The sequence below is a fragment of the Pristis pectinata genome, chromosome 8 (assembly GCF_009764475.1).
Source record: "Pristis pectinata isolate sPriPec2 chromosome 8, sPriPec2.1.pri, whole genome shotgun sequence".
Classification (NCBI taxonomy): domain Eukaryota; kingdom Metazoa; phylum Chordata; class Chondrichthyes; order Rhinopristiformes; family Pristidae; genus Pristis; species Pristis pectinata.
The window spans coordinates 10452278-10475017 of record NC_067412.1 but is presented as its reverse complement, the minus strand read 5'-3'; positions in this window follow the sequence as shown (position 1 = coordinate 10475017).

Below are 22740 nucleotides of genomic sequence, written 5' to 3'. Positions count from 1 at the left end.
TGTAGGGGGTGTTGATGAACAGAGGGACCTTGGGATACAATTCCATACATCCCTAAAATGGCAGCACAGGTGGATAATGTGGTGAAGAAGGCAGGTGGGACACTTCATTGGCTGTGGCATAGAATAAATGAGCTGGGACATCATGTTACAACTTTATAAAACGTTGGTCAGGCCACAGCTGGAGTACTGTGTGAGGTTCAGGTTGCCATGCTATAGGAAGGATGTGATTGCACTGGAGATGGGAGCAGAGGATATTCACCAGGATGTTGCCTGGATTGGAGCATTGCAGTTAAAAGGAGAGACTGGCTAGGGTGGGCTTGATTTTGCTGAGTGGAGGAGGCTAAGGGGTGACTTAATTGAGGTATATAAAATTAAGGGGAGAGACAGTGTAGATAGTTAAAATCTTTTTCCCATGGTGGCAGTGTCTAAGACAAGGGGTCATAGGTTTAAGGTGAAAAGTAGGAGGCTTAGGAGAGATCTGAGGGTCTGATCTGATCTTAGAAGACATCAGACTCCAACTACCTTAACCACACAGAGGGTGGTTGGAGTCTGGAGTGCATTGCCTGAGGTGGTGGAGGCAGATACTCTCATGAAATTTAAGAAGCATCGAGATAATTATTTGAATTGCCAAGGTACAGAAGACTACAGAACTAATGTGAGCAAATGGATTTAGTGTGGATTAGGCTCAAACATGAGGGGCCAAAGGGCCTATTTCCATGCTGTACAATTCTATGACTGGGAGTACCTCATGTCTCTTTGATGAGAGTGTGCAGAGGCCTAGTGAAACATGGAAGAAGTGTTACATCTCTTGCACAATCCTACAGCAGGTCCCATCCTGCTGCAGAGTCTGTGGATCCAACATAGGCTTCATCAGACACCTCAAAACCCTCTGAACTGGATTGTAACCCTGAACTAGAGGGAAGGGCCTAAGAAGACGAAGAGGAAAATGCACGTAACACAATAACAACAAGAATTGGTTTCGTTGGAAGTTCTCTAAAAAAATACCGTGAGGAATCAGGCAACAGAATATAAGAACATTACAAGAACATGCAGGAGTTGAGACCCTGCATCTGAACTGAAAGTGTAAAGCCAGTATAAAGAGGTGAGAGGGAGGGGTGAGATAGGGGCTGGTGGGTGATGGGTGGAAAGAGATAAGGTGGGGTATGATGGGCAGATAGAGCCAGGTTGGGGTGGAACAGGAGGGGGAGGTTAGAGACAGAGGCTGGTAGGTGATAGGAGGAAACAGACCGAACATAAAACAGTGCAACACAGGGAACAGGCCCTTCAGCCCACTATGTCTGTGCCGAACAGGATGCCAAATTAAACGCGTCCCTTCTTCCTGCACATGATCCACATCCCTCCATTCCCTACATATCCACGTGCCTGTCTAAAAGCCTCCAGAACGCCCCTATCGTATCTGCTTCCTTAAAGAGGAGGAAACAAAACCAGTAGATGGGGAGAGGTGGAGGAGGCGAGGGGTATTGGAAAAGCTAGGCCAGGGGAGAAACAACCCAGGTGGATGGGTGTGTCGGTGAAGGGTAGATGGAACCAGGTGGGAAACCAGGAAGGGGAAGAGGGGAATGGAAAAGGTGAACAATGCGATAGAGAACCTAGGTGGGCCAGGAGTGGGAAAGGAATTTACTGCACTCTCTTCTGACTCCTTATCAGACCATAAGACATAGGAGCAGGATTAGGCCATTCGGCCCATCAAGTCTGTTCCAGCATTCAATCATGGATGATTTATTTTTCCCTCTCAACTCCATTCTCATGCCTTCTCCCCATAACCTTTGACACCCTTACTAATCGAGAACCTATCAACCTCCGCTTTAAACATACCCAATGACTTGGCCTCCACAGCCGTCTGTGGCAATGAATTCCACAGATTCACCACCCTCTGGCTGAAGAAATTCCTCCTCACCTCTGTTCTAAAGGGACATCCTTCTATTCTGAGGCTGTGCCCTCTGGTCCTCGACTCTCCCACTACTGGAAACATCCTCTCCACATCCACTCTATCTAGGCCTTTCAATATTTGGAAGGTTTCAATGAGATTACCCCTTCATCCTTCTAAGCTCTAGTGAGTACGGGCCCAGAGCCATCAAACGCTCCTCCTACATTAACCCTTTCGTTCCCAGGATCATTCTCGTAAACCTCCTCTTGACCCTCTCCAATGCCAGCACATCCTTCCTTGGATATGGGACCCAAAACTGCTCACAATACTCCAAATGTGGTCTGACCAAAGCCTTATAAAGCCTCAGTATTACATCCTTGCTTTTATATTCTAGTCCTCTCGAAATGAATGCAAACATTGCATTTGCCTTCTTTACTACCGACTCAACCTGCTAGTTAACCTTCAGGGAATCCCGCACTAGGACTCCCAAATCCCTTCGCACCTCTGATTTCTGAATTCTCTCCCCATTCAGAAAATAGTCTATGCACTTATTCATTCTACCAAGGTGCATGACCATACACTTCCATGCGTTGTATTCTATCTGCCACTTCCTTGCCCGTTCTCCCAACCTGTCCAAGACCTTCCGTAAACTTGGCCACAAAGCCCTCAATTCCGTCATCCAGATCATTAACAAGTAAAGTGAAAAATAATAGACAAGACACCGGCCCATGCGGAACACCACTAGTCAGTTACTGGCAGCCAACCAGAAAAGGCCCTCTTTATTCCGACTCATTGCCTTCTGCGAGTCGACCAATCTTCTATCCATGCTAGTACCTTTCTTGTACTACCATGGGCTCCTATCTTTTTTAGCAGCCTCATGTGCGGCATCTTGTCAAAGGCCTTCTGAAAATACAAGTAAACAACATCCACTGACTCTCCTTTGTCTATGCTGCCTGTTACTTCCTCAACGAATTCCAACAGATTTGCCAAGCAAGATCTCCCCTTAAGGAAACAGTGCTGACTTCGGCTTATTTTATCATGTGCTTCCAAGTACCCTGAAACCTCATCCTTAATAATGGACTCCAACAGCTAATCAACCACTGAAGTCAGGTTAACTGGCCTATAACTTCCTGTCTTTTGCCTCCCTCCCTTAAAGAGTGGAGTGACATTTGCGATTTTCCAGTCCTCTGGAACCATTCCTGATCCTAGTGATTCTTGAAAGATCACTGCTAATGCCTCCACAATCTCTTCAGCTACCTCTTTCAGAACACTGGGGCATAGTCCATCCGGTCTAGGTGACTTATCTACCTTCAGACTTTTTAGTTTCCCAAGCACCTTCTCCTTAGTAATAGTGACTACACTCACTTCTGCCCCCTGACTCTCTTAAACTTCTGGCATGTTGCTGGTGTCTTCCACAGTGAAGACTGACGCAAAATACTTATTCAGTTCGTCCGCCGTTTCCTTGTTCCTCATTACTACTTCTCCAGCATCATTTTCCAGTGGTCCAATGTCCACTCTTGCCTCTCTTTTACTCTTTATATATCTGAAAAAAACATTTGGTATCCTCTTTTATATTATTGGCCAGCTAACCTTCATATTTCATCTTTTCTCCCCTTATTGGTTTTTTAGTTGCCTTCTGTTGGTTTTTAAAAGTTTCCCAATCCTCTAGCTTCCCATTAATTTTTGCAATATTTTATGCCCTCTCTTTTGCTTTAATGCTGTCTTTGACTTCCCTTGTCAGCCACAGTTGCCTCATCCTCCCTTTAGAATGCTTCTTCTTCTTTGGGATGAACTGATCCTGTGTCTTCCAAATTACTCCCAGAACTTCCTGCCTTTGCTGCTCTACCATCATCCCTGCCAGGGTCCCCTTCCAATCAGCTTTGGCCAGCTCCTCTCTCATACCTCTGTAGTTACCTTTACTCAACTGTAATACCGATACATCCGACGTTAGCTTCTCCCTCTCAAATTGGAGAGAGAGTTCTATCATATTATGATCACTGCGTCCTTTTACCTTAAGCTCCCTAATCAAATCTGATTCATTGCACAACACCAAATCCAGAATTGCCTTTTCCCTAGTGGGTTCAACCACAAGCTGCTCTGAAAAGCCATCTCGTAGGCATTCTATGAAATTCCTTCTCTTGGGATCCAGTACCAACCTGATGTTCCCAATCTACCTGCATATTGAAATCCCCCATGACCACCGTAACATTGCCCTTCTTACATGCTTTTTCTATCTCTTGTGGTAATTTGTACCTCACGTCCTGGCTACTATTCAGGGGCCTATATATAACTCCCATCAGGGTCTTTTTGCCCTTGCAGTTTCTTAACTCTACCTACAAGGATTCGACATCTTCTGATCCTATGTCAATTCTTGCTAAGGATTTGATTACATTTTTTACCAACAGAGCCACTCACCCCCTCTGCCCACCTGCCTGTCTTTTCAATAGGATGTGTATCCTTGGATGTTTAGCACCCAGCTGTGATTTTCTTTCAACCACGACTCTGTGTTGCCCACAATGTCTTACCTGCCAATTTCTAACTGCACTACAAGCTCATCTACCTTATTTCGTATACTGCATGCACTCAGATACAACACCTTCAGTCCTGTATTCACCACCCTTCTTCTCAAGTTTGTCTCCATGTTGCCTGAAGTTAAATTCTTATCCCCTTCCGAACTTTCTGCCTTATTCTTTATTCTGGAGACTTCAGTAACCTCTCCTGCACTCTCCTTCCCTTTTACTTTGTCCATACTTTTCCAATCTGTTGAACCCACACCCCTACTATTTGGTTTAAAACACTATCTGCAGCCCTAGTTATGCTTACCAGGACCCTGGTCCCTGCATGGTTCAGGTGGAGCCTGTCCCATCGGAACAGCTCCCTCCTTCCCCAATACTGGTGCCAATGTCCCACGAATTCAAACCGACTTCTCCCACACCGATCTTTGAGCCATGCATTTAACTCTGATTTTATTGACCCTGTGCCAACTTGCACCTAGCTTAGGTAGCAATCCAGAGATTATTACCTTTTTAGCTCTATTTTTTAATTTAGTCCCTCGCTGCTCAAATTCCCTCAGCAGAACCTCTTTCCTTGTTCTACCTATGTCATTGGTACCCACATGGACCACAACAACTGAATCTTTCCCCTCCCATTCCAAATTCCTCTGCAGGTCAGATGAGATGTCCTGAACCCAGGCACCAGGCAGGCAATACAGCTTTTGGGACTCTTGATCCTTGTGACACAGACTTGTGTCTATTCCCCTGATTATCCTATCTCCAAATACAATGACATTTCTCTTCTCTTCCCCTCTTGAATGGCTCCCTGAACCACGGTGCCACGGTTCGGTTGCTCATCCTTCCTATGGCCCCCACTCTCATCCGCACATGGAGCAAGAATCTCAGACCTGTTGGACAAGGGCTGAGGCTCCTCCAGCACTACCTCTTGAATCCCCCTACTTGCATCACTCACAGTCACACCCTCTTGTCCCTGACCACAGACCAAATTCGAAGTAATCTAATGGGTGTGACTTCCTCCTGAAACACAGCGTCCAGATAACTTGCCCCTTATATCTAGATCTTATATCTACAACCGAGCAGCTCTGGTGGAGTGTTTGGAGCCATGGCATACAAAGAAAGAGATAAACAGGTTAAAACTGTATTAAAAAAAAGTTCCTCAACCAAAAGGTGCTACAGAATCTCACCCTGCAGTTCTGTGTGAATAAACACTCTAAATTGGTGTGCAAATGACTTTCTAGTATGTTCATAACACAAGACAGGTGTTCATAGGAAGCATTGGATCCAGACGATGGCTGATTTATGATTAAGTCCACATCTCCACCTTTTCCCTGTATCTCCAAACCCTCCAGTCAATCAAAAAAATGATTGAACTCAGATTTACAATGAAAGACCTGGTTTATTCTTTCCAATGACAGCCTCTAATCTTGGAGTCTTCAGCCAACAGAGTTGGGTTTTTCACTTTGTTCCCTTTGCTATCTCGAACACTTCAATCAACTCACCTATCCCTAAGTCCCAGGGTAAGGTTACAATATCCTTGCTCCCACAAGAAGGACGACCAGTGTGCAGTCGACAACGTTCTAGCCCATTACAATTCACAGTCCTTCCAGAAAGAAAGTTCCAGAAAATTGTTTATGGAGTTATCAAAGTTCGGGGACTAGAATAAAATCCATGCCAACCTGCCCGCAACGTGCTACTGTCATGATGTCCTATTGCGCTTGATTCCACCATTGTGTTTTATGCTCCACTGCTTCCGTGGTTTTACGCTAAACGTAAAACGTCTCTGCTCTGGAATACATAAGGAGGATCCCAATGTGCAGCAGATCAGCTGCGGGGTCCACCTATTCTCTGCATAGCTCAGTCACGTGTACACGCACACTCTCAGCAACACATTTTCACACATGAAATTCACAGCTTTGCCTATTCACACACTCAGTTTATCACGAGCACGCAGACTACAGACACTCCTTGGACACTTGCTGCCTTGGTGAAGCAGCCAGCATAATCAAAGACCCCACCCACCCGGGTCACTATCTCTTCTCTCCTCTCCCATCAGGTAGAAGATACAAGAGCCTGAGAGCACGTACCACCAGGCTTAAGGACAGCTTCTATCCCACTGTGTTAAGACTATTGAACGGTTCCCTTATACGATGAGATGGACTCTGACCTCACGATCTACCTTGTTGTGACCTTGCACCTTATTGCACTGCACCTTCTCTGTAGCTGTGACACTTTACTCTGTAGTTATTGTTTTTACCTGTACGACCTCAATGCACTCTGTACTAACTCAATGTAACTGCACCGTGTAATGAATTGACCTGTACGATCTGTATGCAAGACAAGATTTTCACTGTACCTCATACAAGTGACAATAATAAACTAATACCAATACACACACACACACACACACACACGCACGCACGCACGCACGCACGCACGCACGCACAGAGGAGTGGAGCATAAAACAATGGAGTGGAATCAAGCACAATAGGACATCACGATAGAAGCAGGTCACGGACAGTTTGGCATGGATTTTACTCCAGCCCCCGAACTTCAATAACTCTGTAAACAATTTTGTGGAACTTTCTTTCTGGAAGGACTGTGAATTGTAATGGGCTAGAACGTTGTCGACTGCACATTGGTCGGTCTCCTCATGGGAGCAAGGAAATTGTAACACTACCCTGGGATTTAGGAATAGGTGACCCAAACAGTCCTTTCAGGTGAGACAGAGATTCACCTGCACCTCCCTTAATAACTGCACTCGATGCTCCAAGTGTGGCCTCCTCTACATTGGTGAGACCAAACGCAGACTAGGTGACTGTTTCGCAGAACACCTGCACTCTGTCCGTAACCGCGACCTCCATCTTCCCGTTGTCAGTCACTTCAACTCCACCCCCCCCCCCCACACTATCACTGATATGTCAGTCCTCGGCTCCTCCACTGCCAGGAGAATTCCAAGCGCAAACTGAAGGAACAGCACCTCATTTTCCGTCTTGGAACCTTGCAGCTTAACGGCATGAATACTGAATTCTCCCACTTTAGGTAATCCCCACCCCTTCCCCACAAAACCTCCCCACCCCCAACCATAATTTTTCTCTTCTTCCCTTTCCTAGCCTTTTTTTTTCTTTTTTCTCTCTCTCCTTACCTTTGACCCATCCCCCGGTGGATCTGCTCTCCCCTCCTCCCCCGCACCTGCCTATCACTATCTCTTACCTGCATCTACCTATCACCACCCTGTGCCCACCCCGCCTCCCCTCTTTTGTCCACCTATCATTGCTTTACTTTTCCCTCCTATATATTGGGCTTCCCCTTTTCCTATCTTCAGTCCCGAAGAAGGGTCCTGACCTGAAACTTTGACTGCTTTTCTCCACGGACGCTGCCCGGCCTGCCGAGTTCCTCCAGCATCATCGTGTTTTTCACACACACAGAGTATGCTTGGGAAATTCTTCAAAGCTGCCACTGGGTCTTTCCCTATACCTTCACCATTTACTCAGGGTTCAGCCGTACTTCCGACATCATTACAACAGTGGTTTTGGGCAATTCATTGCAATGCCCGTTTCCTGTTACTGAATCTCTGTGAATGATCTTCTTGTATTTGCCAGAATTTTTCCAAAAGAAGCCCCCATTGCATTTTGCTGTTTATGAGTTATCTTCGGTCTCAGGGAGGTTATAGAGAAAGGACAATGGCAGTTTGGGGGATTTTAAACTCCAGGCATCGCTGGATTATAAGGCAGTGCAGCTCACCCTACAACACATCCTTTGATCAGGACACTTCTCGCATCCATGTACCAAGACATTTTTACATCGAGTATGGACAAATAATTGTTTCCACCTAAAGAAACATCCGCCTGTCTCGCATCTCATCTCTCAGCTGTTGCTTTGAAGTTCATGGGTTAGATTACACACCAGCTATTTGGCAGTACTACTGACAGAGTGACAAGCAAATGCACAGAGGCAGCTTCGGACTAAGTGCTTGCCATCCTCGCTGGGATACAAAGCAAAGGCAAAGGCAGCCTTTGTATGGTTTCTGGCACAGGAGAACACCCCATTTGTCTGTTCCCTGTAAATCTCTCCTGTTGGAGATCAGCCAGTCTCAGCGAACTCTATGTGTGTTGGCGGATCTTGAACTGAACCTGTCACGAAATATATAACTGTAGTAGTAAAAAAAAAACACTAATAAAATGATGATTGATGGGAACAGATTGTTTTGGATCTTAGCACTGGAGATGCTTGGATAAGAGCCAAGAAGATGTGTTTTGTTTTCCACTGTAATTGAGTCAAAAACTTAGTAGGCTCCCGTTTTGGTTTTTAGATATACTAATGCATCACACCTGAATATTAGCCACCCTCCCGAGGGAGCAGTAGGTTGTAAGGTGTCAAACGTTAGAAGAGCAATAATGACATGGGGCATTTTAACAACTTTAAACATTCAAAGCCATGCCAACATTTTCATTAACAACTACTGTTGGCAAAGCATGCAGTGACCCCGGTCCCAGACGCACATCGCAGGGTCCCTGCAGTGCTCTGTCACAATCCGCCGGCTTCCGCACATCAAGTCCTTGCCTCACGGCATGTGCCGGCTCTTTCAAAGAGTTGTCCAATTAATCCTATTCCTGCTCTTTCCCAGTCATCCTACAAGTTTTTTTTAAATGTACCTACAAACTGGGAACTGTACAGTGGCTTTCACGACACCTGAAGTGCACTGGTCCCCATCACCCTACCCCTTTTCCCTCTCCTACCCTCTCCCTCTGCCCATCACCCACACACTCCGCCCACTGGCTCCCCTCCCCACCTCCCTCCCTTTATTCCAGGCTCCATCATCCTCTCCTATCAGGTTCCACCTTCTTCAGCCCTTTGTCACTTCCACCTATCACCTCCCAGCTTCTGACACCATTCCTACTCTCCCCCCTCCCTCACCTGCCTATCACCCCTCCTCACCTGGATTCACCTACCACCTGCCAGCTCTTGCTCCACCCCTTCTTGTACAGGCTCTTTCTTTCCAGTCCAGATGAAGGGTATCGACTGCCCATTTCCCTTCACAGATGCTGCCTGACCCACTGGGTTCCTCCTGCACTTTATGTGTTGCACCCAAAGTGCTTTACATCTTATTTAGTAACCCATCCTGATGCAGGGCTTAGACCCAAAATGTTGACAGTTCTTTCCCCCCCACAGATGCTGTAGGATCTCAGTGGGTCAGGCAGCATCTGTCTCAACCCGAAACCCCGACTGTCCATTTCCCTCCACAGATGCTACCTGACCTGCTGAGTTCTTCCAGTATCTTGTTTGTTGCTCCAGATTCCAGCATCTGCAGTCTCCTGCGTATCAGAGTTCCTCCAGCAGACTGTTTGTTGCTTTAGTGCTTTTTCAGTCTAGCCGTTGTTGTCGTGTAGGAAATGTGGCAGCCAATCGGCTCACTGCATGCTGATTCAAGCAGCAATGTGATAAGATAAGATAAGATATCTTTATTAGTCACACGTACATCAAAACACGCAGTGAAATGCATCTTTTGCGTAGAGTGTTCTGGGGGCAGCCCGCAAGTGCCGCCACGCTTCCGCTGCCAGCATAGCATGCCCACAACTTCCTAACCTGTACAGCTTTTGGAACGTGGGAGGAAACCGGAGCACCCGGAGGAAACCCGTGCAGGCACAGGGAGAACGTATAAGCTCCTTACAGACAGCAGCCGGAATTGAACCTGGGTCACTGGCGCTGTAAAGTGTTACGCTAGCTGCTACACTAATCATCATATAAGCTGTTTTTGTAGCACTGATTTACCAATACATTTAGCCCAGGACACCAGGAATTACTTCCTTGCTCTTCTTTGGGAGCTGTTAGATGAGCTTTTACAACCAGAGAGAGCAGACAAGATCTGAGTTCACAATCTCATCTGAAAGGTGACATCTCCTAGAGAGCAGCTTTTCCACAGCAGCACACTGGAATGTCAGCCTGAAGTCTTGTGCTTAAGGCTCTAGGGCAGGGCTTGGACCCTTGTACTTTTGGCTCCAACTGACATTACATATAATCCTATTATATAAACAGAAAATGCTGGAAACAGGCAGCATCTATGGAAAGAAAAACAGTTAACGTTTTATGTCTGGGACCCTCCATCAGACCTGGGAAAGAAAGAAAACAAGTTAGAGACACAAGAGAGACTGCAGATGCTGGAAATCTAGAGCAACACATACAAAATGCTGGAGGAACCCAACAGGTCAAGCAGCATCTATGGAGGGAAATGAAAAGAATAGGAAATGACTGTTTATTTCCCTCCATAGATGCTGCCTGACCTGCTGAGTTCCTCCAGCATTTTGTGTGTGTTGCTCAAGAAAACAAGTTAGTTTAGGTAACAGAGAATGGTGACACACCAGACTGCGGATGCTGGAATCTGGAGAAAAAAACTAACACTCTGCTGAAGGAACTCAGCAGGTCAGGCAGACCCACTGAGGAGGGAAATGGACAGTCAACATTTTGGGTCGAGACCCTCCATCGGGTAACAGAGGAGGTGGGGGAGCGATGGGTGGAACAAATGGATTATCTCCAGGGTGAGACCAGATGACCTTCTATGGTAGTTAAGGGGCAAAAACTCTGCTACCTAAAACTAACTTGTTTTTCCACCTTCCCCAGTTCTGATAAAGGGTTCTGGACCTACAACTTCAACTGTTTCTCTTTCCACAGATGCTGCCTGACCTGCTGAGTGTTTCCAGCAATTTATATTTACATTTCAGATTCCCAGCATCTGTAGTCTTCTATGTTACAAATTCTACTGTGGTCAATGCCAGCTGTGGCTCAGAGGCACCACAGCCTTCCTACGACTACAGAGACCGAGGTTCAATATTGACCTCTGCTGCTGCCTAGGTGGTGTTTGCATGTTCTCCCTTTGACCACACTGATTTTCTCCCACATCCCAAAGACGAGCAAGTTGGCAGGTTATTTGGCCATTGTAAGTTGCCCCTAAAGATGGGGTAGCATCTGGGAATGTCGATGGGAATGTGGGGAGAATAAAATGAGATTAATGTAGTATTTGTGTAAATCAGTGTTTCATGGCCAGAGGACTCAATGGACCAAAGGGCCTGTTTTGGTGTTGTTATGTTCTGTTCTGTTAATATAGACATAAGTAAAAGTTTGAGTGCACAAACAAATAAATTAGGAACAGGTCATTCCACCCTTGAGGCTGTTCCATCATTCAATCAGTTCATTGTGGATCTGACTGTAACATATCTACATTCCTACCTACACCCAGTAACCTTCTACTCTCTTGTTTCTCTAGAATCCATCTACTTCTGCCTTAAAAATAGAGGAAGACTCTGCTTCACCACCCTTTGAGGAAGAGAATTCCAGAGACTCTTGACCCCTGAGAGAAAAAACAATTCATTTTAAAAATGGTCGATCCCTCAGTTTTAAACACTAACCCTTGGTTCTATATTCATTGATAAGAGCAAACAGCCTCCCCACATCTACCCTGTCAAGACCCCTTTTTTCAATTGAGTTCTCTCTCACTTTTCTGAATTCTAGCTCAGCTCATTCAACCTTTCGTTATAAGACAACCCACTCATTCCAGGTATTAATCAAGCTCTTTTTCCAATGCCTTAACATCCTTACATAAGAGACCAGTACTAAACATTGTACTCCAGATGTGATCTCACCAATGTCTTTTATAAATGAAGTATAACTTCCCCACTTCTTTATTTAATTTGCCTGGCAATAAATAATAACGTTGTTAGCTTTCATACCTGCTGTGTGTGTGCATACTAGTCTTTTGCAAATCATGCCCTAGGACGACATATCTCAAGGCTCTGTAATCTTTCACTGATAAAATAATATGCTTCTATATTTTTCCCTGCCAAAATGGACAATTTCATATTTTCCCATATTATACTCCATTTTCCAAATCTTTGCCCACTACTTACCCAATTCCCTTATTGTCTACCTGCAATGCACTCCCCTGTAGCTGTGACACTTTACGCTGTATTCTCTTATTGTTGTTACCCTGTACTACCCCGAAGCACTGTGTAATGAATTGATCTGTACGAACGGTATGTAAGACAAGTTTTTCACTGTACCTTGGTACAAGTGACAATAATAAACCAATACCAATCCATATCCTATTGTAGCCTCCTTATCATCCTCTCCACAACTTACTTCCCCATCTGTCTTTGTGTTATCAGCAAAGTTAGTAACCATACCTTCAGTCTCTTCACACTGTCATTTAAATAAATTGCAAAAAGTTGAGAGGCCAGCCTCAGCATTGATTCCTGTGGCACACCACTTGTTACATCTTGTCAGCACGTTTCCTGTTAGCCAACCAATCTTCTATCCACACCAGTGTTACATCCTACACCAGGATCATTTATTTCCTGCAATAACCTTTAATGTGGCACCAGGTCAAACACCTTCTGCAGATCTAAGTATAGCACATCCACTGGTTCCCTTTTATCTACAACACATTTGACTTCTTCACAGAGCTCCAATTGGTCAGACATGATTTCCCTTTCATCAAATCACATCAATTTTGCTTGGTGACCTTGAAATTTTCTAATTGCCAAGCCACAATTTTAATAATACCTTCTAACATTTTCCCTAGAACTGATGTTAAGCTATAGCTTCTTGCTTTCTGTCTACCTTCCTTTTTGAATAAAGGAGTTACATTCAACATTTTCCAATCTAATGGAACCTTCTCTTAATCTAGGGAGTTTTGTAAAATGAGAACCAATGCATCCATCATCTCCCTAGCCATTCCTCTTAAGATTCCAACATGTAGTCCATCAGGATGTCACCATTTAGACTTGTCACCCTTCAGCTCAGTACCATTTCCCTGGTAATTGCAAGTCCTCAGCTCCCAGTTTCAGGTTTGAGTAGGTGGTTTTGTGGCATTACCTTTAACTTCAAATGCAATGAATTTGGGAACTGATGGATGTTGTTCCAGACTGTTCAATAGTTTGAGTTATGTTAAGGCACGGTAGTGTAGCAGTTAGCGTAACGTTTTACAGCGCCAGTGACCCGGGTTCAAATCTGGCCACTGTCTGTAAGGAGTTTGTACGTTCTCCCCGTGTCTGCGTGGGTTTCCTCCGGGTGCTCCGGTTTCCTCCCACATTCTAAAGACGTACAGGTTAGGAAGTTATGGGCATGCTATGTTGGCACCAGAAGCGTGGCGACACTTGCGGGCTGCCCCCCCAAATCACTATGCAAAAAGATGTATTTCACTGGGTGTTTCGATGTACATGTGACTAATAAAGATCTTATCTTATCTTAAATTATTGACTGTATGGTCCTTGGGGGTTTACGGTCCCTTAGTGCTCTTCTGCACAACTTCCTGGCTCCAGGCAGGAATTTTTCCTGCCATCAGGTTTTCTCCCATTGTCACTTGCTTCCACTTTTGTAATTTCCTTCCAACTCCATCTCCCTGGTGACATTACCTCACATAGACTCTGCATACTGTTGCATTTCTCTTGCCACCAGCAAAGACAAGTAGCTTGCCTTCTGCTGTTAGTTTGTAAGATCATGTCCTAAACCTGTATCATTAGCTAACATGCTGCTAGTCATAAAGCAGCATATGAAAATGATAAAAAGAACATTTACACTTATCTTGCATGTAGCATAGCTTTAGATCATCAAAAATGCTTGACAGATGATGAAGTAGTTTTGAAATATTGTCACTTTCACACGGCTGACAGGGAACTTATAAATCCAATATATGATCAGTTAACCAATCTTGAAGAGCGGTATTGTATCTCCGTAACATCGTCAAAATTTCAAAGCAGGACAGAGTCGTCTTGTTATAGCTTGACCAGGATCACCACATTCATATTCTACGGAATTTCCAGGGTGCTCTTTGTGCATCAAGTGACTAAAACAGCCATGCCCCATACAGGTCTGACTTAAAGCCTTCCTTATTTCATGCAGCAGACTTAAACCAGTGAGGCTTTACTGTCGGGTCAGGCACTGGAACTTTATTCTGGATGGCGCTTTCATTCTATGTCTTCCCTCCAAGCTGTTCCTTACTACACTCATAATGAAGGAAACAACGCAGCCGAGTTATACACTGCAAGTTCCCACAAAATGACAATGAAGAAAAAGGTGCCCAGGACACCTGGAATAAATTCCTTGCACTTTTTCCTTGGAATAGTATTATGAGATTTTTATTTTCTGTTCACCTCAGAGCCCCATTTCAACATCTCAACAATAAAACACAGCCTCTGGCAGTGCAACACTTCCCCTGGAGTAGAGTGGCAGACTGAATTTTCTGTCTAAGGCTCTGGAGTGAAAAACATGCAATGACTTTCTGGTGATGTCTGAATATTAACACCCTTTCCATTGTTGGGACTTCCTAAGCAGGACAGCTGAGTTATTAAGTATGTACAAAGCTGGAATAAACATGTTATTTTTGACTAAGGGAGAATTTGGAGTTATGGAGAACAGCTGGAAAGTTTACACAAAGATCAGATCACTCATACCCTGATTGAATGGTAGACTTAATGATTCTGAATTCACGGCTCTCTGGGGTACTGAGTTCCAAAGCTTCTTGACCCACTGAGAGAAGAAACTCATTCTCATTTCTATCTTAAAATGCACGATCCCTTATCCAGAAGCTGTGCCACCTACAGCTTGATTTCTACCACAAAGGGAAACATCCTCTCAGCATCTATTCTGTCAAGTTCCCCCTGACTCTCATCAAAACATAAGGTCACCTTTTGTTCTTCTAAACTCCACTGAAAAGAGTCCCAACCTGTTCAACCTTTCCTCATCAGACAACCTCTTCATCCAGGAATTAACCCAGTGGACCTTCTCAGAACTACTGCCTTAAATAGGTAGACAAAAACTGTACCATTTCAGCAAGACTTTCCTACTTTTATTTTCTTATGCCTTTGCAATAAAAACCAACTTTTCATTTGCCTTCTTAACTACTCCCTGCACTTGCATGATACCTAAGTGTTTCAAGTAAAAAAAACACCTAGATCCTTCTATACTAAATCATTCTGTAGATTTCATTTAAATAGTATGCTATTTTTCTCTTCTTCTAAGGTGGATAATCTCATATTTCCTCATATTCCATTTCATCTACCATATCTTTGCCCACTTGCTTAATCTACCTATAGCTCTTTGAAGATTTTATGACCTCACAGGAGTGTTAACAGTCACCACCCCATTTACACCAATAATATTAATCTCCACAGACAGTGTCTGAGTTTCCAGTGATATAAAATATGTCACGTTATTGTAATATTACACTCTCAACATGAACAAAGCTTGATAGTGTTGCTTGGTAACATGAGCCTAGAAGCTAAGTATTAAAAGAATGGTGGTACTTGGAAAGATATCTGTAAAACTGAAATGTTTCCTGATGGTTGTTCAAGAGGCTTCAGGCATTTATTGTACAGCAGCTAGGATCACTCACCAACCTAAAGGGAAATAACAAACATTATTGCCAGAAAATCTAGTCATCATATCCTTCAGAGAAAATAGTAAAGGTTTCAGTGAAGTGTTGCCAGCAATCACTGCATCCTTTTTCAGTGTGTGATATTAGAAAGCTGTCTTTGCACGCCTGTCCTCCAAAGTCATATACTTAAAGAGAAACTACCTTTTTTCATTTTTTAAACATTGCACAAAGGAAAATAAGATTGAAATCTCAATCAATTTGGTCTTGCAACCCAGGGGTTCTGTGATTTTTCATGTTCTGGATCATTTTATAGATCTACAATTTGAAGTTTGTAGAGGCAGGTACAATTACAATGCTGAAAAGACATTTGTACAGGTACATGGATAGGAAAGGTTTAGAGGGGTATGGGGCAAATGCAGGCAAATTAGAATAGAATGGCATCTTGGTCAGCATGGATGAGTTGGTCTGCAGGGCCTGTTTCTGTGCTGTATAACTGTGGGTCTGAACAGCATTGTATGTAGCAAGCTGATACTTGGCTGCTGTAAGGTGTCTGGACTGTGTACATTTCATTGCCAAGTGTACGCACTTGATGTGAACTGGGCAAGTTATCTAAGCGCAAAAATACTAATTGATCAGTCCAAACCAACACCACATGCTGACAAGTAGAATCCATTAAGCGCTGTGGAACTTGCACTAATGCTTTTCTTGGCTCTGATGCAAAACATGTCTAATCCAGAAAAACCCAAGGGTGTCAAATTTAATCTCCAAAACAATCCATCAGCAAAGTATTCATCGGTGCTGTCAGTGGCTCAGGAGGTGCATACACTGTTTGATGTAGTACAGTGCTATACTGATTAGAGAGATCCTTGATCTGCAATGAGTTAGATGGTCTAACCCAAGATCACAACAAAGCTTCTGCAATCAGTTATGGCTATAGCTCCCATATTAGGGGTTGTTGTTCATGATGACCTTCTACTGACACCCACTGGAAAGTGCATAGAATTAGCTCAGACATTGATGTTAGCCCTGGCTGTGTGCAGCACTCTCACCTAACCCAGAAGGTTTTGAGTTAAGTCGTGCTTCAGAGACTTCAGCACAAAATTTAAGGTTGACACTTTTGTGCAATAATGGAGTGCTGGACAGCTGGAAGTGCAATCCCTTTTGGGTTGAGGTATTACACTTTTTCAAAGAAAAGGGAGTTCTCCCTGGTATCCTAGTCACTACTTATCCCTCAATAAGATCACTCAGACAAATGACGTGGTTATTCTCTCCTCAATTTGTGGGACATTTGTGTACATATTGGCTGCCAAGTTTCTACAATAGAATAGTGACTGCATTTCAAAAGTACTTCATTGGTTGTAAAGCACTTTGAAGTGTAAAAATTAGGAAATATACTGTTAAAATATGGATTTTCTTAAAGCAGAATCAGGCATGGAGGTGATGCTTCACTGCAAAGCCTGCCAAAAACTGAAATTTACACAGAATTATTTCAAGAGGATCTCAGGAAGTGGAAGAGCATTCATTCCTTTTTCAAAGGAGAAACAAACGTAAATTGACAGCATTTTAAAAGGAAATGTGGAACGAAACTGTAGCATAATAGTTATGCAACGAGTGGCCTGGACTGCTAATTCAGAAGCCAGAGTTCAAATTCTTCTATTGCAATTGGGAAATTAAAACAAAACTTGGGGGAAATATTGGATCGCAGTAAGTAAATTGGTTTATTATTGTCACATGTACTGAGGTACAGCGAAAAACTTTGTTTTGCATGCCATCCATACAGATCATTTCATGACATCAGTGCATTGAGGTAGTCCAAGGGAAAGCAATAACTGAATGCAGGATAAAGTGTTACAGTTACAGAGAAAGTGCAGTGCGGGCTGATGATAAGGTGTAAGGCCATAACGAGGTTAATTGTGAGGCTAAGAGTCCATCTTATTGTAATAGTCTTATAACAATGGGAAAGAAGCTACCCTTGAGCCTGGTGGTACGTGCTTTTAGGCTTTTGTACCTTCTGTGCCTTGTTGCTGTTAAAACAAAACCTTCTCAGTCGCTGGTGTGCTTCAGGGAAGGAAATCAACCAATCATACCCTGTCTGGCCTACCTGACCTCAGAAGCAACAAGATGTTTGACTCTCATTTGCCTCCCGAATCATCCACTTAGTTCAAGTGTGATTAGAGATGGGCACCAGCCAATAACACACAATTTAGAGCCTCCCTACCCAACTGGACCCAAGCACAACGTGACCAGACTAGATAGGCTTTGGAAAGAGGCAACAAACAAGATGCTGGAGGAACTCAGCAGATCAGGCAATGTCTGTGGAGGGAAGTGGACAGTAAACATTTTGGATCAAGACCCTTCGTTTGGACTGAAAAATAGAGAGGAGATGGCCGATATAAAAAGGTGAAGGGAAGGGGTGAAGCAATAGGTGGATCCGGGTGAGGAGGGTTGATGGGCAAATGGAGGGGAGACTGGGAATAGCACCAGAGACTGGGAGGTGATAGCTGGAGGGCTGCAGATGATGGAATCGCATAGGAGAGGAAGGTGGAGCATGGAATCAAGTGAGAGAGGTGGGGAGGGCAGATGGGAACAGTGGGAGGAGGGGGATCTAGTAGAAGGAGTGTGTGGGTGATGGGCAGATGGAGGGGTAAAGGAGGGGAAAGAAACAGGGTGATGGGGGGCTGGGGTGAGTGTAGGAAGAACTGGGTAGATCAGGACAGAGAAAAAGGATGGGGTGGGGGGGGTGGAGGGGGGGCATTTTACCTGAAATTGGAGAGTTCAATCTTCATGCTTACTTGGAAATAGGCATCCTTGAGGTCAGGTCGGACTAACCTTTTTATAAGTAATGGTTGTTTTTAAATGTCACTGCTGTTTGACTACTGTTGGGTGCTGCTTCCTAGGATAAGAAAGGCTGGACAGGGTAGGTTTACATCCTCGAGTTTAGAGGGGCCTTGACATGCTGGATGTGAAATGGATGCTTCCTCTTGTGGGAAAACCTAGGATTAGGGGACACAGTTTAAAAATAAGTGGTTGCCCATTTAAAATAGTAATCACATTTTTCCCCCTCAGAGGGTCACTAATCTTTTCACTTTTCATCCTCAAAGAGCAGAAGAAGCAGACTTTGAATATCTCCAAGGCACATGTAGGTAGATTCATGACAAGCAAAGGGATGACAGGTAAAAGGGATCAGAGGTAAGTAGGAATGCAAAGCTGAGGTGACAATCAACCATTATCTCATTGAAAGGCAGAGTGGGCAGTTGTCAAGTGGCCGACTCCTGCTCCTAAGTCATCTGTCTGTACATATGTATCCAGGGCAGAGCACTCCGTGCCCTCGTGAGCCAGGAGGGAACACAAAGGGATTGAGGCCAGGAGCAGGTCCTGAGGTAAAAGGAACAGGTCAGGGGCAGAAGCCCCAAAGAGAATCCCACAGCAAAGCCCACTGAAAGCTGCCAAAACTCGTGGAGCACCAACCCTGCCCAGACCCCAACAGGACCTGACTACATGTGTCAGGTTAGATTAAGGAATCAAAATATAATGGAAGTCCTCAGGCTGGTTGGCTGCAGTTGGGTTGGGTTCTAATTTTATACTGAGCAAATTTTTAGTCCATATCTCGTGAATGAACAAAACGTAATGCTTAAGTAAAATCTTCAAGGTTTTATCATTGAATGAAATCCTCATTTCTGAATTGTGGTTAAAAAAATGTTAATATCAGCAACATAAATGAATCAAAGATATTAATAGTGATAACAGCATGACAGCAACAATAACATTGTCGACAATAGGCTTTGACTTCTGTGATGCCAAGCACAGATCTAATGACCTCGGGACATCACACTGGACAAGTAGACAAACGCTGCATGCGACTGTACTCATCTGGTGCGAACCACAGAGCATATCACATCACGTCAGATTAGCCTCTATAGTCTTCTGCCGGTGGTAGAAAAACTATCCGCCAGTTTATTATTCAAGCAAAGTGCTGGCCATCAAACCAAGGTGTCACTTTCAAATGGTTCACATGGTGTGCAAAATTAAAGTACATGGGATGGGGGGGGGTGAGGTACTAACATGGATAGAGGACTGACTGAGAGACATGAAACAAAGAGTAGGAACAAATCCTTTTCCGAATGGCAGCCAGTGACCTATTCACAACATATATTAATGATTTAGAATTAAATGAAATATCTCTACATGTACAGGATGGAAGCATGAGCTGTGAGGATGCAGAGGCTCAAGTGTGATAATACAAATACATGTGAGGTTATCCACTTTGGCGATAACAACAGGAAAGCAGATTATGTTAATAGCAGGAAATTCGGAGAGGGCAGGTACAAGAAGACCTGGTGTCCTTATACACCAGTCGATGGAGAGAAAGGATGAACAGGGCATGAATTTGGATGGTCAACCACAAACATATTGAATGGCAGAGTAGACTAGAAGGGCCAAATGGCCTGCCACTACTTTCTATGTTTCTGCTTTAGTTTCTACAAACCATATGAAAGAGCAACAATAGCACCAGTAACAATGACTAGAGGACTATATGAAGGTCAATCAGACTTTTTTTAAACATTAATTGGCCTTGGTGAATAAGAATTGCTGGTTAAATGAAGTCTGACTTTCCTTCAAATGTCAACGGGACAGAATAAGCAGCTACAGTGATATGGGGACTGTCATCCAAAACTCAAGATGCCTGTTGCAAGATATTGCCAAGTATATGTCAAGAAACTTACATCCTCGATGTTTGACAACAGCAAGAAGTGCATATGCAAATAGGGGTGATGGGGTGGTGGAAAAGACACATATATAAGCCCACTCTGAAGAGTAAATCGCTGCTAAGAATTACTGTAAAAAAATGAAACAAATCAATTTTGAGTATTTTTGGAAGTGGCTAAAACAGGGAGCAGGTGGGTCACTTCTATAGTAGTGAGATTTATGAAAGTATGTTTGTCTTATGTAATTAGGCTTGGTAGAATACATTTATTTTTCTAAACACTACCTGTGGATATCTGTCTTTCAGGTTGTTCATATTATTAAATATTACTTGAAGTAATTAAATTGTAAAATAAAACAATACATTATTAATGAAGTAGAATGGGTTTCAAAATTTCTTTCCGTTTGTTGGCGGAGCTAAACACATTTTAAACCCAAGAAAGACATTTTCCTAAAGACCCCTAAATGAGGGATGGGGGTGCAGAGCAACTTGTACACCAATGGAACTTCTATACCATGTTTCATAATTCTTTTCCAACCTTTGATTAGATTTGTACAGGATCTCCACATGATGCATCTCTTGAATGTACATTAATTCTAAAACCACACCAAAAATATACATCAATCTATTTAATTTATCCTGTCATGGCACTGACCAAATATAATTTATTAAAAATATTCTAAGACCCAGCAGGCACTTTTAATTGGAATTGAAGCTTTGTCTGGGAAACATTGAACAAGAGATTTAATTTAGAATAATAGACCTCCAGCTCAAAACCTCTGTATTGTGGTCAGATTCAGTGCAGAATGATGTACACAAGGGGAGTATTTTCATCCTAAACACACAGACGTATTGGAGCAGATCCTCACCTTTATTGTTAGCAATGAGGCCACTATCAAATGATGTTTCCGAATCACAAAGATGTTTTCAATTGGGATTCCAAAATTGGAATGGAACAAGCTTTAGCAAATAATTTAAAATTAAGTGTCCAAAATTTCCCAAGTACATCTGAGAGCAGAAATCCTGATTGAACAGTTTCAAGACTGTGCCCAAAATGAAATCATTCTAACTAAAAGAAAGAAATCTGCAGACACTTGCACAGAAATACATGAATGTAACCCCAGACCAGATTATTGAAATTTAGCAGCTTCAGAGAAATCATTACACTATTAACAGAAAAAAAACTCTCCAGTACTCTGGATAAATTCTATTCTAGTATGCAGGTGATCAACTTCAAATAGTAATACGCCTGGACAGGAAGGGTAGTCAGTAGATGGCCAGAAGGCTAAATTTTGTTTTAAAACAAAGCATTATAAGTACTTAAGTTATATGTAAGCAAGCTAGAGTAAAGGTAAACTTCTTTGTGGATCCTCTCAGTTTCCAAATATAATGCACTGAAATGGGTTGGAAAATGAGCAGTGAGAAGACAAAAGGCCTGCAAAGGTAAACTGGTAGCAGAAGCAAGTGACAGGTGGAGTACAATGTGAGAAAATATAATGCTATGCACTTTGGCAGAAAGAACAGAATTTTAAAAGTCCTTACAAGTTAGCAAATGTTGGTGTTGAGATAGATAGGTCTTGGTGTCCTGTTTCATGAAACACAATGTAAATATTTACATGCTACAAGCAGATTAAAAAGGCAAGTGGTTAATTGGCCTTTGTCACAAGGTTGTTGAAGAACAAAGCCAAGGAAGTCTTGCAGAGATTTGACGAAACCGGTTTTGAACTAGGGTACAGTATTTGCCATAGGGTCAGTGCACTGTACATTCACTGGAACGGTTGCAGAATAAAGGAAATTCCTGTGGAGAGATTAAGGCTTGCTTTTACTCATTGGAGTTTAGAAGATGATATTAAATCGAGGTGTGCAAGCTGCCAAGCAGAATTGATCAGGTAGATGTCAGGAGACTAAATCTCTCTAGCTGGAGAGTCTGGAACTGGGAGGTGTGGAACCAGCAGCCTCTCATATGGACATTTAGCTCATAATGTAGTTTGAGATTCTTGGTTGCCCTTTCCATTTTAAATTAAGTTATCAAAGGCTTATAAAATATTGCCAGTCTGTTCTTGTGTTGAAACTTAAAGCCATCAGTTACCAATTTTTTTCATTCTAACCAAAGCTCAATATGCCTTTTTTGTTGATTCATGTGGTGTTGATGGCTCAGCCAGCTTATATCTTATTTCCTTGTTGTCACTGAATCCAAGTGGCTTAATCACCTATTTGAAGAAGCAGTTTCGAGTTAAGCTGTTGGTCTGAAGTTATAAAAAGGATCCAG